The sequence below is a fragment of the Felis catus genome, chromosome E3 (genome assembly GCF_018350175.1).
Source record: "Felis catus isolate Fca126 chromosome E3, F.catus_Fca126_mat1.0, whole genome shotgun sequence".
NCBI classification, from domain to species: domain Eukaryota; kingdom Metazoa; phylum Chordata; class Mammalia; order Carnivora; family Felidae; genus Felis; species Felis catus.
Window position 1 is genome coordinate 778,301 of NC_058383.1, and position 14,747 is coordinate 793,047.

Consider the following 14,747-nt stretch of genomic DNA (forward strand, 5'->3'; position numbering starts at 1 on the left):
CCATGTGGTCATGATCTGAGCAGAAATCAGGAGTCAAGACGCTTAACCGACTGAGCCACCCAGGCGCCCCCCCCCCAGTTGTTTTTCAACCACTGAATCAACATGGCCATTTCAGGGACCGTTACCCTCTTTTCTCTACTCGCACATGTGCAAACTTTGTGTGAACATTTCCATAATTGAAAGTGTTACAAACCTGAAAAACAATCATGGGACGATCTGGAAGGCACAGGCTCAGACTGGTGCTGAGGCCACCACTCCCCAGGGCGGGGGGTGGGGTGTCCCCTTTACTAGACTCACCTTTCCAGTCGCCTTACAATCGGTGGAAAATTAAGTTTTCTCTAAAGAAAAAGCTTTCTTCCTGACTTTCCTCCATCTTCCGGACTGTCTAAACAGCCAGGGTCATCCGGACATCCAGTCACTGCCTGTGTGATGTCAGACACAAGGGAAAATTACTACGTGTTACTTAGGGTGGGCTACGGATTTTCAGAGGCCACGGGCAGTGCGGTCGTGGATGAGAACTGCTGTCCCAGAAGGGAGGCTGCAGCCTGGACTCTATTCCCCCAGCCCCTCCTGTGATCTGGGAGTGTCCTTGGCCTTGTCCCCAGGGTCTGAGCCTCCTTCCTGTGACTCTTCCTGGCTGGGGCAGGGAGGCCTGGGACCTGCTGCGAGGACAGCGGCACTGGCTGATTTGTCCCCAGGCATCTGCGCGGGGTTTTCCGGTTTGGGACAGTGTAACTTGGAGACACGGCAGTGCCTGTTGCTGGCGGACGAGAAAGATAACCACAGACAGAAGAACCTATGAAGAAGTCTAAGTGTTCTCTCCCGGGCCTAACTGCCGGGCGCCTTTATCCTCTAGGACTTCGTTAGTTTACATTTTTGTCCTTCAGAATGTGAGTTGGCCGTTTTGGCTAAGATTGAGCGCAAAGAGGTGCAGCGACCACGGCAAACGTAAAACCGGGAAACACTGAACGCAGGCAAACTGGCTTTGGTGTGCAACATTGGCAATGTTTCGGTCTACAAGCAACAAAATCAACTGTTCTGGGCTGTGTGCGCACGCAGGGGCGTCCTGGTTCTAGTCGAGCACACCCACCAGTCCTGCCGCTTGCACACCGGCAGGTGACCGAGGCTGGGCAGGTCAACAAACTGCTGGAAACGGTCCTCCTGGGGAGGCTTCACTTGTCCTTGAGAAGGGGCCCTGGGCCTCCTGGTGGGATGACGGCCCTTGCCACTAACCCTCTCATCAAAGGGCTGTAACCTGCACATCTTCCCCTTATTCACGATGTGAAATTTATTCTTGAGAAACCACTGTGAACATTTCACACACGACTTGAAACCCCTGATAAAACACGTAGTGGCAAAACCACGATTAGGCACTACCAACTTGTATAGGACTCGCTCTAGGACAAAACCCTTTCCTCCCCCAGCTGCGTGGCCTGGGATGCCTCGGATCGGAGCCCAAGAGCCCACCGCCAGACATGGTGGAGGCGCCAGCGTCACCTAGCAGCCGGTGCCCACGCCCAACATGCAGGGCTGGGTGCAGCTGGGGGCAACTGGGGGCAGCCGGCGTTCCCTGCGCCCGGGATTGCTGGGAGGGTCCCCGGAGCCCTCCCGCCCCGGCCCCCAGCTCCCCTAGCGCTCGCGCCCCTAGCACCCCCAGCACGCCCGGCGCCCGCCCCCACAGCCCCCGGGGCCCTGTCGCCTCCGAGTAGCCTGACAGGTGCCCCTGCTGTCGCTTGGAGCACGTGACCACCAGCCGACGACTCGGCGAGCGCCGCCCCGCGCCTGCGGCAGCCGACGCTCCGGAAGACAACGGCGCGGGCGCTTCTGCGCCGTCGTCCCCGATTGGCCGCGTCCGGGTCACGTGGCCGCGCCCCTCCTCTGGAGGGTGGAGGTCCGGGGTCCGAGCGCCGCCTCGGCAGTGGCTGGTGCGAGGGTGGCGTTGTCCCCCTCCACCTCCGAGAAATGCACCTGCAGTCCCCCGGGTGTTCGCAGCCTGCGCTGCTGGCGCCGGTTCCAGCCGAGCGTTCTTCCCTCGAAACAGCGGCCAACCGCGGTCAGAACGACCCGTTCGAGGTCAGAGTGTCCGTCTCCCGAGCGTCGGTCTGACCCAGAGGAGGTGCTTGGGCCACTGGGCTTCGAGCCCATCCTCACCGGGCTCACTCCCCCCTCCCTCCCTACTCGGAGAGGGGCCCAGGGGGCGAGGGGAGGTGGTGCCGACCGACTGCAGCCCCGAGCGCGGCAATTAGCCCTTCTTCCTGGGGGAGGGGGGAGCCGGGAGCCGAGGCCACACCCTGCACCTCCAAGGGCGGCCCGGACCGCGGGCACTTAGCCCCTCCTCCTCCAGGGTGCCCCGCCCGTCGAGGCCTCGCCCCGCACCTCCGACTGCAGTCGCCCGCCCCAGACGCCGCCCTCAGAAGAGCCGCAGGGCCCCCTCCCCCACACCCCCTCCGCGCTCCGCTGCGGGGAGTCCACCTGCTGCCCGCCGCAGCCTCCCGGGTGGGAAGCACACCCCTCGGGGACCTGGGGTGGGAGGAGGCGGTCGGGAGTGCCCTTCCTTCCCTCTTCACCACACCCTGCTGCTGCTTCCGAATGAGCCTATAAACGGACGGGCGGGTTCCAGGGCCGGCACCTTCGGGAGAGCACAGGATGAGCCCGAGGCGTCCTGTGTCGCTAGAAGGGAAGGAGGCGCTCACCAACAGATATGGGGTGTGCAAGGGCTCAGGAACCAGCCCGGAGGAGCTCCCGGCCCCCCAGGCTGGAGCAATGATGAGCACAGAGGTAGTGCTATTGGACGATAACTGTTTTCCTAGCTGAACACCCACGAGTCCGTAGCGCTATAAAGAAACAGCAGCCGAGTCGGTGAGGGAGAAGGAACGGCCCTTTCCCGTAGAAATATCACAAGAGATGTAGTAGGGGTGAGGGAAGCCGGGGAGCGACTCGAGGCAGACGCCCCATGGTGCCTCCGCCGTGGCGGTCACCGCCAGATCGGACGGTGCTAAGATCAGCGAGCAGAAGCTGAACTGCTTCACATCTCTCCCCCAAGACGTTTGCCGATTAACGGGAACAAATAGTGACTTCACAGTGGAGAAACTTGATCGACGCCCCGCAGCCAGGTGATGAAGCCACGGCATAGTCCCTGATGTAGCAACGCGTTGAGAAAGGCCCAACATCACTTCTGTGGTTTTCTCGCCAGGATCCTGGGAACAGGTCAGAGAAATACAGCAAGACATTGTTCAGCGGAACAGAGTGCTCTCCCAAAGGGCCACGCTCCCGGCAGATAAGGCAGTCCTCAGGAGCTGTCCCAGATCGGAGGTGTGTGAGGAGCATGACAGCCGAACGCGACGTGGGGCTCTGGACTGGCCCAGACCGGGAAGAGTGCGTTAGTGGAAAACATGAAATCTGAATCAAGTCCGGAGTCAGTTGACAGCGTGCGCCACGTACTGAATATTCACGTTTTCCCCAAACTTGGCCTTCGAAACCTAATCCCCAGTGTGATGGTGTCTGGAGGCGGGACCTGCGGGAGGTGCTGAGGTCCTAAGAAATGGAGCCCTCCTGAATGTGACCCGCGCCCTCATAGAAGAGCCTAGAGAACCAGCGTGTCCCTTGTGCCACGCGAGGACGCCGAGAGAAGACAGCTGTCTGTGAACCAAGAGGCGGGCTTTCGCCAGGCACCAACCTGCCGAAGCCCTGGCTTTGGACTCCAGCCTCCAGGACCGTGGGAAGCACACGCTTGTCGTTCTGGCTCCCCGGCCTGTGTTATTTTGTTCCGGCGGCCCCACCAGACCGAGACAGTATTGCACCAGAATTAGCTACCTGGCTTTGATATTTATGCCATAGATCTGTAAGGCGTTAACGGTGGGAAAAGCTGGGCAAAGCATTTGCGAATTGTCTGTGCTTTGCTTTGCTTTGCTTTGTTTTTTTGTTTTTTGTTTTTTGTGGGTTTTTTTGCTTTGCTTTGCTTTGTTTTGTTTGCCAGATTCAGGTGGGCCAGGGTGAATTCATCCTTCTCCTGGGCTGGGGGAGCAAGGGGAGTCCACGTCCGGGCTGCCCTCGTGTCCCGGAATGGGGCGAGCTGATGGGAAGCTCGGGTGGATGCCCTTCATGGGCTCTCGGGTGCCCAACCTGCCTTTACCGGCTTGGCGAGTCCGGATGTGTCCGGCAGGGACAAGCTCGGGAGATTGGAGAGCGGCGAGGAGCCCAGGTTGGGGGGCTTACGGATGAGCAGGAGGAAGGTGGCAGGAGGCGAGCTTGGACAGCTGGCCAGCGTGTCATGGGGGCCACATCAGGTGAGGTTAGAGAAGGAATCCTCACCCACCCCTTCGTATCTCCCACCTCCATTTAGTACGGTTTGAGTATCCTTTTGGGTTTTTCTCAATTACCTGTGTAGCATTATGTCCTGTTTCCTACTTAAAGCTCTGTATCTGGTCCCGCAGCTTGGATGGTTTCTGCGTCCTCTCCCACCACAGAAGAGAGGGATCCCACCCTCCCCTCGGCCTCCCGTGCCTCCACCGCCTCCTGGCTCACGTCACCTATGCTTTTGCCTGGACATTGTCCAGGTTGCTGCTTATCATTAGACGAGATTGTGTTGCTTGTAGGCTGATGCCAAAGTCTAGAAGTCAATCAGCAATATTTTCCCTTTATGGCTGCTATATGAGTTTTATTTCTCAAACAACCTTTTGAACGAGCATTTTCTCTCTTAATGCCCGATGGCCTTAAGGAAAATGATTACATTCCATGAATAGCCCAAGATGTTGCCATAGCTTTCTTTGGGCCATATTTCCACAGCTCATGGTTACAGCTTTTCATTTTATTTATTGAGTTTCTGATTGCCTTTATTTTTTCTCATTTTTTTTTATTTTTTATTAAAAATTTTTTTTTCAACGTTTTTTATTTATTTTTGGGACAGAGAGAGACAGAGCATGAACGGGGGAGGGGCAGAGAGAGGGAGACACAGAGTCGGAAACAGGCTCCAGGCTCCAAGCCATCAGCCCAGAGCCCGACGCGGGGCTCGAACTCACGGACCGCGACATCGTGACCTGGCTGAAGTCGGACGCTTAACCGACTGCGCCACCCAGGCGCCCCAATTTTTTCTCATTTTCTAAAGAGCATGCCTTCATCATATCATCATGTTGACACGGCCTCTCATGCTAGATCTTGCCCCAGATGCCCGCCTTTTCCCCTGGAGTGGTCAGTCCCAGAGCTCTCCAGCCTCTTTGCTGTCCAGGCCTGCTGCCCGGCCATCAGTGTGGACATCACCCCACGAGCCTCCGGACTGGCCCGCTGCTCAGCTGGTCCCATGCTTCCCCTGTGCTCGGTGTCCTCGGTTCTCTGACATACGTTACAAGCAGGTCCTCAGAAAGGGGAGTCTTTGCGCACTAAGAAGGCCTTTAATTTGCCGTCCTAGCGGACGTAGACTTGTAGATCCCAAGTCTCCCCCTCAGATTGTGAAGGCGCAGCTCTGTTAGTGTCTTGCTGTTGACAGTTTGATGACGCTTCCTTTGTAAGAGTCATGAGTTCAATTTCTGGATGCTTTTAACATCCTTTTTTATCCCTAATGTTCTGTCTCAGTCGGATGGGCGTCCGACTTGGGCTCAGGTCATGATCTCACGGTTCGTGGGTTCAAGCCCCGCGTCGGGCTCTGTGCTGACAGCTTGGAGCCTGGAGCCCGCTTCCGATTCTGTGTCTCCCTCTCTCTGGCCCTCCCCTGCCTGCGCTCTCTCAAAAATAAACATTACAAAATATTTCCTGGCATAGTTTTTCCAAGGGTGTGTGTCCATGCAAACAAATAGGCCCAGGGTCCATTTGTTGTACAGAATCCATCGGCCTCACGTGGGTCAGTCCGCCCCCCCACCGCCTCCCAGAACCCAGAGTCAGATACATCGTGTCCAGCAGAAGCATCATGTAACATGTATGCATCGAAATGTTTCTAATGGCTGCGATAGGGGAAAAAAAGAAATGGAGGAAATTCATTTGGATAACATACTTTATTTCACCCAGACCCAGTATATAAAGAAATTATCTCAGTAGTCAACCTAAAATAGAATGAGTTATTTTACATTCTTTTCTTCATACTGAGTCTTTTCAAATCTGACGGGTGTTTACACACACAGCACGTCTCTCTGACGACCGATAGGACTTTGAACCGTCATGGTTCACCCGGAACCACCAGGGTTCTGGCTCTGAGCGTCCTACACCCCAGGAAGGCCAGCTGGGGGTGCAAAGAGTGCCAGAGTTCCTCAAAGGGTCTGGAAGGTTGGGGGAAAAGTACAAAAGCTTGAGCACGTGGTGGGCGTGAGCAGCTCGTCTTTGACTTTGGCCGTGGGTTGCCGCAGGGGTGTCTTAAGGTGGTATTAGGTTGCCCTCCCATAATGGGTTTTTCCTCCCGTTTTCGCTACAACGCAGCTTGCCTGCGAAATGGAAAAATAATAAAAGCTGAAAAGCGGCCGCCACCTGCAACGGGTGTGGCCCCACTGCGGCCTGAGCGACGCCCTAGAGCCCCATCAGAGGAAAGCCTCGCTTCTCTCCCGTCTGGCTCCCGGGTCGCCGTGTGCAGGCCGCCCTCTCTCCTCTGGACCGGTTCAAGTCCCCAAGCAGGTGGTGTTACAATCTGTGGGGGAATTTCATCCACAGGCAGAGAATCTGGGGAAGGCTGCTTTCCAGATGGTTCGTGATGGTTCACGTGCAGTCTACCCCCTTCACCGTTTTTGTTTTTGTTTTTTTATTTTTTTTTTAAACGTTTATTTATTTTTGAGACAGAGAGAGACAGAGCATGAACAGGGGAGGGTCAGAGAGAGGGAGACACAGAATCTGAAACAGGCTCCAGGCTCTGAGCTGTCAGCACAGAGCCCGACGCGGGGCTCGAACTCACAGACCGCGAGATCATGACCTGAGCCGAAGTCGGCCGCTTAACTGACTGAGCCACCCAGGCGCCCTCCCCCTTCACCGTTTTTAAGTGGGTCGTTCAGTGGTATTGTGCGGCCGCCGCCACCGTCCGTGTCCAAAGCGCTTTCGCTCTTTGCAGAACAAACCCTGTCCCCGTTAAACACGCCTGCCCCCACCGCCTATTCCGTCTTTGTGAGTCTGAAGACCCCGGGACCCCACGGAAGCACAATATACTACAGCGTCTGTCTTACCTCACCGAGCGGCACCCATGTGGTGTCAGGTTTCCTCTCTAAGGCTGACATTCTGTGTGCACGGGCCACATTTTGTTCATCCGCTCGCTTGTCAGTGGATACTTGGGTGGCTCCCACGTCCCGGCCGTTGGGAACCACGCTGCTGTGAACGTGGGGCGAAAGCATTTCTTCGAGTCCTTCGTTCCGTTCTTCTGGTCACGTACCCGGCCGTGGAATCGCTGGGTCACCCGGGAATCCGTTTAAGTTTCTGAGGAGCTGGCAGACTGTTTCACAGCGATGGCACCATTTTGCCTTCTCATAAACTGGTTAATTTTACATTATGTGAATTTCACCTCAATGAAAAGAAAAGTTAAAAGGGGGGAGTTGCTCAAGGCCAGGATACGGACTCGGGCTTTTCCTCTGAGTGACCTGAGAGCCACGGGTGGTTGTGAAGGGAGAGGTCATGGGACCAAGAAGGGTCTGACGGCTAAGCCGGAGCAGGGACACCGGCTGGGAGGCTCCTGTGGTAATCTGAGCAAAGAGCGGTAGTGGCTTGGGTCAGGGTCATGGCCACAGAGAGGGGACGCGGTCCGACTCTGCATCTGTCCGCAAGGTAGAGGGGAACCCGAGAAGAGGTGGATTGTAGGTGATCGGACGTCTGCAGGCAGAGGTCAGGGATGGTTCCCATCTGGAGACACGAATCTTGGCACCCTCAGCCGACGACGTGTTGAAAGGAATGCGCGTTGGACAGAAATACGACGTCCAGGGATGGGCATCGAGGGGTTGGAGGGATGAGGAGGCTCGAAGAAGCCGAGGAGGAGCCGGAGAGCCAGGGGACGCGTGGAGCGGGGTTGGGGCGGAGCACGATCCAGATGAGGCTGCCGCCAAGCACTGGCCTCCGTGAGGCAGAGGTCGGCGGTGGCCTCAGCAGAAGCAAGGAGGGCTCCAGAGAAAGCAAGAGGAGGCTGGGGGAGCGGATCGTTCCTCCAAGGAGAGGAACGAGGGGGCAGGCAGAGGAGGGCCTGGGAGGGTTTTTGAGTTTTGTGGTTCGGTTTTTCGGATGCGAGCGATTTTGCTTAGCAAAGGACGGGGGAGGGGTACAAGATGTCCCTCAGCAGGTTTATGAAACACACGTGGTGGGGTGATGAGTGTGCCCACCAGAACCCCGAACATGACTTCGTTTGGAATAAGGGTCTTTTCGGATCTAATTTCAGTAAGAGTCTCGTGATGGGGTCACCCTGGGTTAGGGCGGGCCCTAAGCCCACTGACGGGTGACCTTACAGGAGGAGAAAGGCAGAAAAAGACACCCACAAGGGGAAAGAGCCGGAAGCAGGAGGCCACAGCAAGGACGGCAGGAGCCTCCAGAAGCTGGAGAGACACGGAGGGACCCTCCCCACTTAGGCACAGCAGCCTGGAAGAGCCTCCCTCACGAGGCTCCTTGCAGCCCTTGGCTGGTGCTGTTAGGGACGCAGGGTGAATAAAACAGAGAGAACCCCTTGTCGACAGTGAGCGCACCCCTACACGGATCTTGGAATTCTGCAGTTTGGGAAAGCTGGCCGGAGCGGGACGGCCACAGCTGTCTGTCTCGTTCCTTCTAGGCATCCTTACGTTGTTTGCGTGTGAAACCACACCGGGGCCTGGGAGCCACCGTGGCCGGCCGCGGGGCACAGTCACAGACAGCAGAGGCCAGCAGGTCCTTTGTGGATGACACCTCCCCGGCCCAAGGAGGACCCAGAAGCAGCAGGGGCAGGAACCAGCGCAAGAGGGGAAATTGTTCCCCCTCTCCGGGCGGGCGCTGCCCCTGGTAACTTTCCTAACCCGGCTCCCGGCCAGCCCCGCCCCCTGATCTCATGTTGGCCCTCGGAGCCTGGCTTGGGTTTCTGACCCCAGCTTTCCTCCTCTCTCGGGAGTCAGGTTCTGTTTACAAGGCTTTCCTCCTCCTCTCCCTGGAGTCAGGTTCTGTTTACAACTGAAAGCAACCGTGCCAAACTGGAGGCAGGAGCTCCCGGAGGAGAGAGAACTGTTCCCTCTGCGGTCGTTGCCCTCCGTCTACTTCCCTGGCCTCGAGATGAGACCGTGAGCAGCCGTGTCACCGCCCTGTTTCCACTCCTGCCGGGCTGTGACCAGCAGCAGCGGGGAGGCGGGCATCGCAGGCACCGGCAGTTTGGGAGTGTGGTGGATGGGCTGGCAGCCCACCAGGCTGTTTGCTTCCCGGCAGAGAAGCAGACCCTGGCTGCCCTTTGTGGGGAGGCCCCCCAGACCCTCCCGCCTGCCTCTCCTGGTCCCTCCCTTATGCGGAGGCCTCCAGGACCCCCAGGGGCAAGGTCCTCTCCGGTGTGGAGACCAGGCCGTGGGCTCTGGGTGCAGAGGCCACTTGAGTCATGCTCCTGAAAGCCCTTGTCTTCACGCACATGATACGTGACAACCAGGAGTGTCCCTTGGCCTGGTGAGCCGGGGTGTAAGGTGACGCCTCAGGCCTGCAGAACGATGGGGTTTCGGAGGTGAGCGACCCACCTGCCCGCAAGCCCACGACGTGGGTCCTGAGGCTGTCCCCAGACTCCAGCCTGTCTGCTCCAGAGCTGACCCTAGGTTCCATCCCATGTACTTCCTGCTGTCACTGCTGTGTAGCAGTGGACATCCCTTACCGGTCACCTCCAGAGGGCCGGCCACTGCAAACACTTTACCTCCATTCTCGCACAGACCCTGCAGGTACACATTATGAATCCTGTTGATAGGGGAGGCCCCTGGGGCTCAGAGAGGCCGAGGACTTTGGCCTGGGCCACACAGCTCCAGCTGGCTGACTCAGGGTGGGTGTGAGGCCGGAGCCGCCGGTCCCCCCAACCCACACTCCCCCCGCTTAGCCCTTGGGGGAGAATAACAACCTACAATCTTCCACTCTCCGCACCTCTCACGACTTTATTCCGCACCTGTGGGTTAAGGCAAAATGGGTTTTTGAGTGGCGTGAAATTACTTTGAAAAAATCATGTTTAGTTCCAAAAAATGGGAAAGTATCAGAGAAAGTTTGGTTCTGTTGCTTCTCTACCTTGACTGAAATCTGGCGGGTTTTTCTTCATTAACTCTTTGGAATTTATGTGGTTGTAAATAAATAAATTATACTTGTATTCACTCATAGGATACACAAACATACTGAACTCATTTGTTTCTATGATACATGTAGATATTTACATGATATATAAATGTACTGTTTGTAAACATAGTCTGTATTTAGTCATGTTTTAATAACTTCTCTAAATGCAATATAATAACTTTTTTTTAAGTAGGGTTCACACCCAGTGTAGGGTCCCACATGGGGCTTGAACCCAGGGCTCTGAGATCAAGCCCTGCATGAGCTGAGAGACACCCCTTGAAATAATGACTCTTTTTTTTTTAATGTTTATTTTTGAGAGAGAGAGAGAGAGGGAGAGAGAGAGGGAGAGAGAGAGAGAGACAATGTGAGCAGGGGAGGGGCAGAAAGAGAGGGAGACACAGAATTCAAGGGCTCCAGGCTCCAAGCTGTCAGCACAGAGCCCAATGCGGGGCTGGAACTCATGAACCGTGAGATCATGACCTGAGCTGAAGTCAGACACTTAACTGACTGAGCCCCCCAGGCGCCCTGAAATAATAATTCTTAATAGAACACATAACCACATTAAGTCAAACATTTATTATGAAGATAGCTGTGCCTAAAATTGGCAACGTGTCGTCTCTGCACTGAGAGGCCCCACTTGTGGGTAACGCGCTAGCGAAGCTTCCGCACAAGACACACCCTGGGAGGGGACTGAACACCCACCACTACGAGAACATCAGGTAGGATTTATTCTGTCCTCAGTGTGGGATACGACACATCCGGCATCGGGGATGGAGTCGAGCCCTCGAAATCAAGGGGTTCCATCTCAAATCCTAACGTGGGGGGCTCGCTGAGCAGAGCGGGGCACGCACTGGTGCTCCAGGTGCACTGATACCCAGGGCTGCGCGTCCTTACAGGTACCTGCTCGTGTGCTGGAGGAACAGCCACTGCTGATCTGTCCGCCAGCCTCCTAGCTGAGGGAAGACATTGAGGGCTGAGAAGGGGACGTTAGCCCTATGAATCATCTATCTATCATCTATCTATCCATCCATCCATCCATCCATCTGTCTTCTCCTTACCTAGTTATTTATCTACCATCAATCTGTGTAACGTCCGCCACCTCCCCATCAAGTGTGGAAGGAGGCGGTAATTAAACCCTCCTCCATGGCCATCATCGTTGAACCCTTCTCATTTTACCCATTTATTCTCCGTATCCTTCCCTACTCCATTGCCACCCCCGTCCCCATAGGCATCTGTACCGTATGCTTGGTGTCTTTCTTGTTGCCAGTGTCCTCATTAGACATACAGCACTGTTTGGGTGTGTTTTCGCTTACCTAAATGGTGTCCTGCTGCGGGAAGGAGTCAGTATGTGTTAGTCTGGGTTCTCCAGAGAAACGGAACCAGTGGGAGACACGTCATGTACGCGAGGTACGCACCCACAGGACATCTGGATGTATGTACCATATATAACAAGTTTATGTATGTATATATATGTGTGTGTGTGTGTATATAAATATATGAAATTGTCACATGATTATGGAGGCTCAGACATCCGGTGGCTGGAGACCCAGGGGGCCGATGCTGTGAGCTCCAGTCTGAGTCTGATCCAAAGGCAGAAGACCAATGTCCCAGCTCAAGGACAGGCAGGCAGAGAGAGACAATCCTTTCTCCCTCTGCCTTGTGCTCTATCGAGGCCACAGTGGATTGGACGAGGCCCACCCATACTGGAGGGGGCCATCTGCCCTATCAGTCTGCTGAATCAAGTGTTTATCTCATCTGGAAACACTCTCACAGACATGCCCAGAATAATCTGTGAGCAAATATCTGGGCCCCCGGTGGCCAGTCCAGCTGACACATAAAATTAACCAGCACACCATCTTCCCAGTTCGCCTAGGCTGATCCAGGTTGTTGCCCCACTGGGCCAGGGCCCCCCTGTGTGCCAGGGTGTCGGGGTCTGCACGACCAGAGGTGTCCTCACTGCCCCGCTCGACACGGCCAGTGCCCATCTACCCACTGCCGAGTACAGCTTTTCGTTCCTCCCTAGGGTGTCAGGATGGGTGTCCTGGAAGGGAGGGCCTGATCAGGTCCCCTTCCCACGGGTCTGGGGCGGGGTGTGAGGTCACGGGGCGCGAGCATCCCTGTGCCCCCGACCTGCGCACCAGCGCTTGGTGGTACCCACCCTCTGCTGCCCGCTGGACGGAGGTGCAGAGAGAAGAAGTTACTTACTTCCATTTGCATTCTTTGGATCACAAGTGAACTCAAGCATCTTATCTTTTTTTTTTTTTTTAACGTTTCATTTATTTTTAAGACAGAGACACAGAGCATGAGTGGGGAGGGGCAGAGAGGGAGGGAGACAACAGAATCCGAAGCAGGCTCCAGGCTCTGAGCTGTCAGTACAAAACCCAGTGTGGGGCTCGAACTCACATACTGCGAGATCATGACCTGAGCTGAAGTCAGGCACCTAATTGAGCCACCCAGGCACCCACTTTTAAAATTTCTAAAACTTTTGAGTTAATTGTGCAAAATACAGATAACATCAAGTAGGAAGAGAAAAGCCCCTACTTGGACAGAATTACAGCTGTCGGTTTTCTGTGCCGTGTGTGCGTGAGCCACGGAGTCCTACGGCCCATGCGTGTTGCGGTGAACCGCTCGTCGCTTCCTAAGCGCGTTTCAAGTCCTGGCCTCTGCATTTACGTGACACCGTAAGGCGCTGTCTCTTTTTCAAGAACTAGCTTTGTTCCTGGACTTGTGTCTTCCTCCCATGATTTAAGTCTACAACGTCACGTTCCAGTCAAGTTCTCTCATTGTGATCTCACACTGACTGTCACTTGAAGAATTCTTTCCTTTTCTTTCCACCTGGAAGCCAGTGTCCACACGTACACTGCTTCCTTGAACAGTGAATGAAGGCCTCTCTGTCTTTAACTCCCACCTCAGGGCACTGGCACCTGCACTCTTCTCTGCCCAGAATGTTCTCTCCCAAGTTCTCTGCTCGTTCCCTCCCTTTGGGTCTCAAGTGGCACCGCCACATTTAAATTTGCAGGCCCCCCACATCCTAGCCCTGAGTCTGCTTTGTTTTCTTCCAAGGTGCTCACCACATTCCCAGACCACAGAAACACACGGTGCTGTTCCCGCATAGCTCTGCCCCCTGGAACACGGGGACAGAGAATTTGCACCTCCGCACCTGCTACAGTACCTGGCACTCAGCAGACATGCGTTCAATCAGTGCAATCCCAGTAAGGAGGACACAGAGGACTGAGGAACTGTCCAGGAGAGAGTGTGCTGGGTTTGGGGTAAAGGGATCACCAACCGGCCGGGTGAGTGGGGAAGGTCTAGTGGAGTAGGCGGCCAACAGCGAGAGGGAAGGGGGGCAAACAAGGCAAGTCATGCAAGGGCCCCCATCGCCCCGACAGCGCTCATAGAGAAGTCTCTCCCTTCTCAGGCCTTGTCTCGAGAGGCTGGACTAGCGTCCTCCAGGGTATTCGTCATGGTGCTGACCCGCCTCGCACAGCTATGGTAACAGATGGATTCTTTCAAACCGGTTCACTGGTACATTCCGGTCGCAGCCAGTTCAGTCCAGACGCAGCAACACAGGCCAGATGGAAGCCCGTAAGGGTGGTGAGGGTCGCAGGAAGCGCTCCAGGTGTGGAAGCTGTTCCCCAGCTCAGGTGCTCACCTGAGTCGGCACCACTGGGTTCCTCCCTGATTTCTGCCTCTTTCCCCATCACTGATACTCCCCAGGTGGCAGAGACAAGATACAGGGGAGGGGGGCTGTGGGTTTCCTCCCATCACTGTGTGTGCGCGCGGGCGGTGGGCTTCGCGGAGAAGAGGCCACTGTCATCTCTGCTTCGACCGCTTCTCCCTTCGACCGCATCCCATCCTGCTCGGTTTCCCCTTTGCACGTGACTCTAGTAAGTGCCTCCGTTTCTATTGTTTTGGCCAAGGATATTTTTGCCCTCCTGCCCCCACCTCGAAACCAAAACGGCTACCTGTGCAGCTATCTGTGCACCTCTAAGGCGACCTGTGCGGCCAGCTGGGCTGGCTGCTCCTGCGCACGCGCGGGCGCGGACCCCCGAACTCCCCTTCAGGGAGTGAGCTCCGGGGTGAGCGCCCATCCGCGGCCCTGCAGACGCGGCCTTAGCGCGCGGCTCGGAGCGGAGAGGCGAGTACTCGCTCCGGCCTTCCCGCCCGCCAGTCTGTCTCCCCTTCCGTAGAGGGGGGCGGAGGGTCGCTTCCGGCGCCGCCCGGACAGCGGGCAGAAGTGGACCGGGAGGCACGGGGCGGGGCGCCATTGCGGCCCCCAGCTCCGCGGGGCCGGGACGGGACTAGGGAGTCGGGCGACCGTAGCGGCCCCCCTTCGCCGCGGCCGCGCTCCCGCCTCCGCTCTACGGCCCCCGCGACGTAACGCCCCTCCCGCCGTACGGCGCGGCGCCTTGAACCTCCGCCCACTTCTCCGCCTCGGGGACCCGGCCTCAGCTTCCGATAGGCCAGGCCCCTGGATAGGCCGCCTCCTCATTGACCGAGGAGCTTCAGGCGGCGCGCTCGAGATTGGTGGAAGTCCGTGTCGCTCC

General features: G+C 56.4%; 1 long non-coding RNA gene across 1 annotated transcript; it reads left to right on the plus strand.

Moving 5' to 3' along the window:
• The first annotated feature begins 1,805 nt into the window (after positions 1 to 1,805).
• LOC109495071 lies at positions 1,806 to 4,640 on the plus strand. Its single transcript, XR_002150265.3, has 2 exons — positions 1,806 to 3,113; positions 3,194 to 4,640. It is a non-coding gene; the product is annotated as an uncharacterized LOC109495071 (long non-coding RNA).
• Positions 4,641 to 14,747: the final 10,107 nt, after the last annotated feature.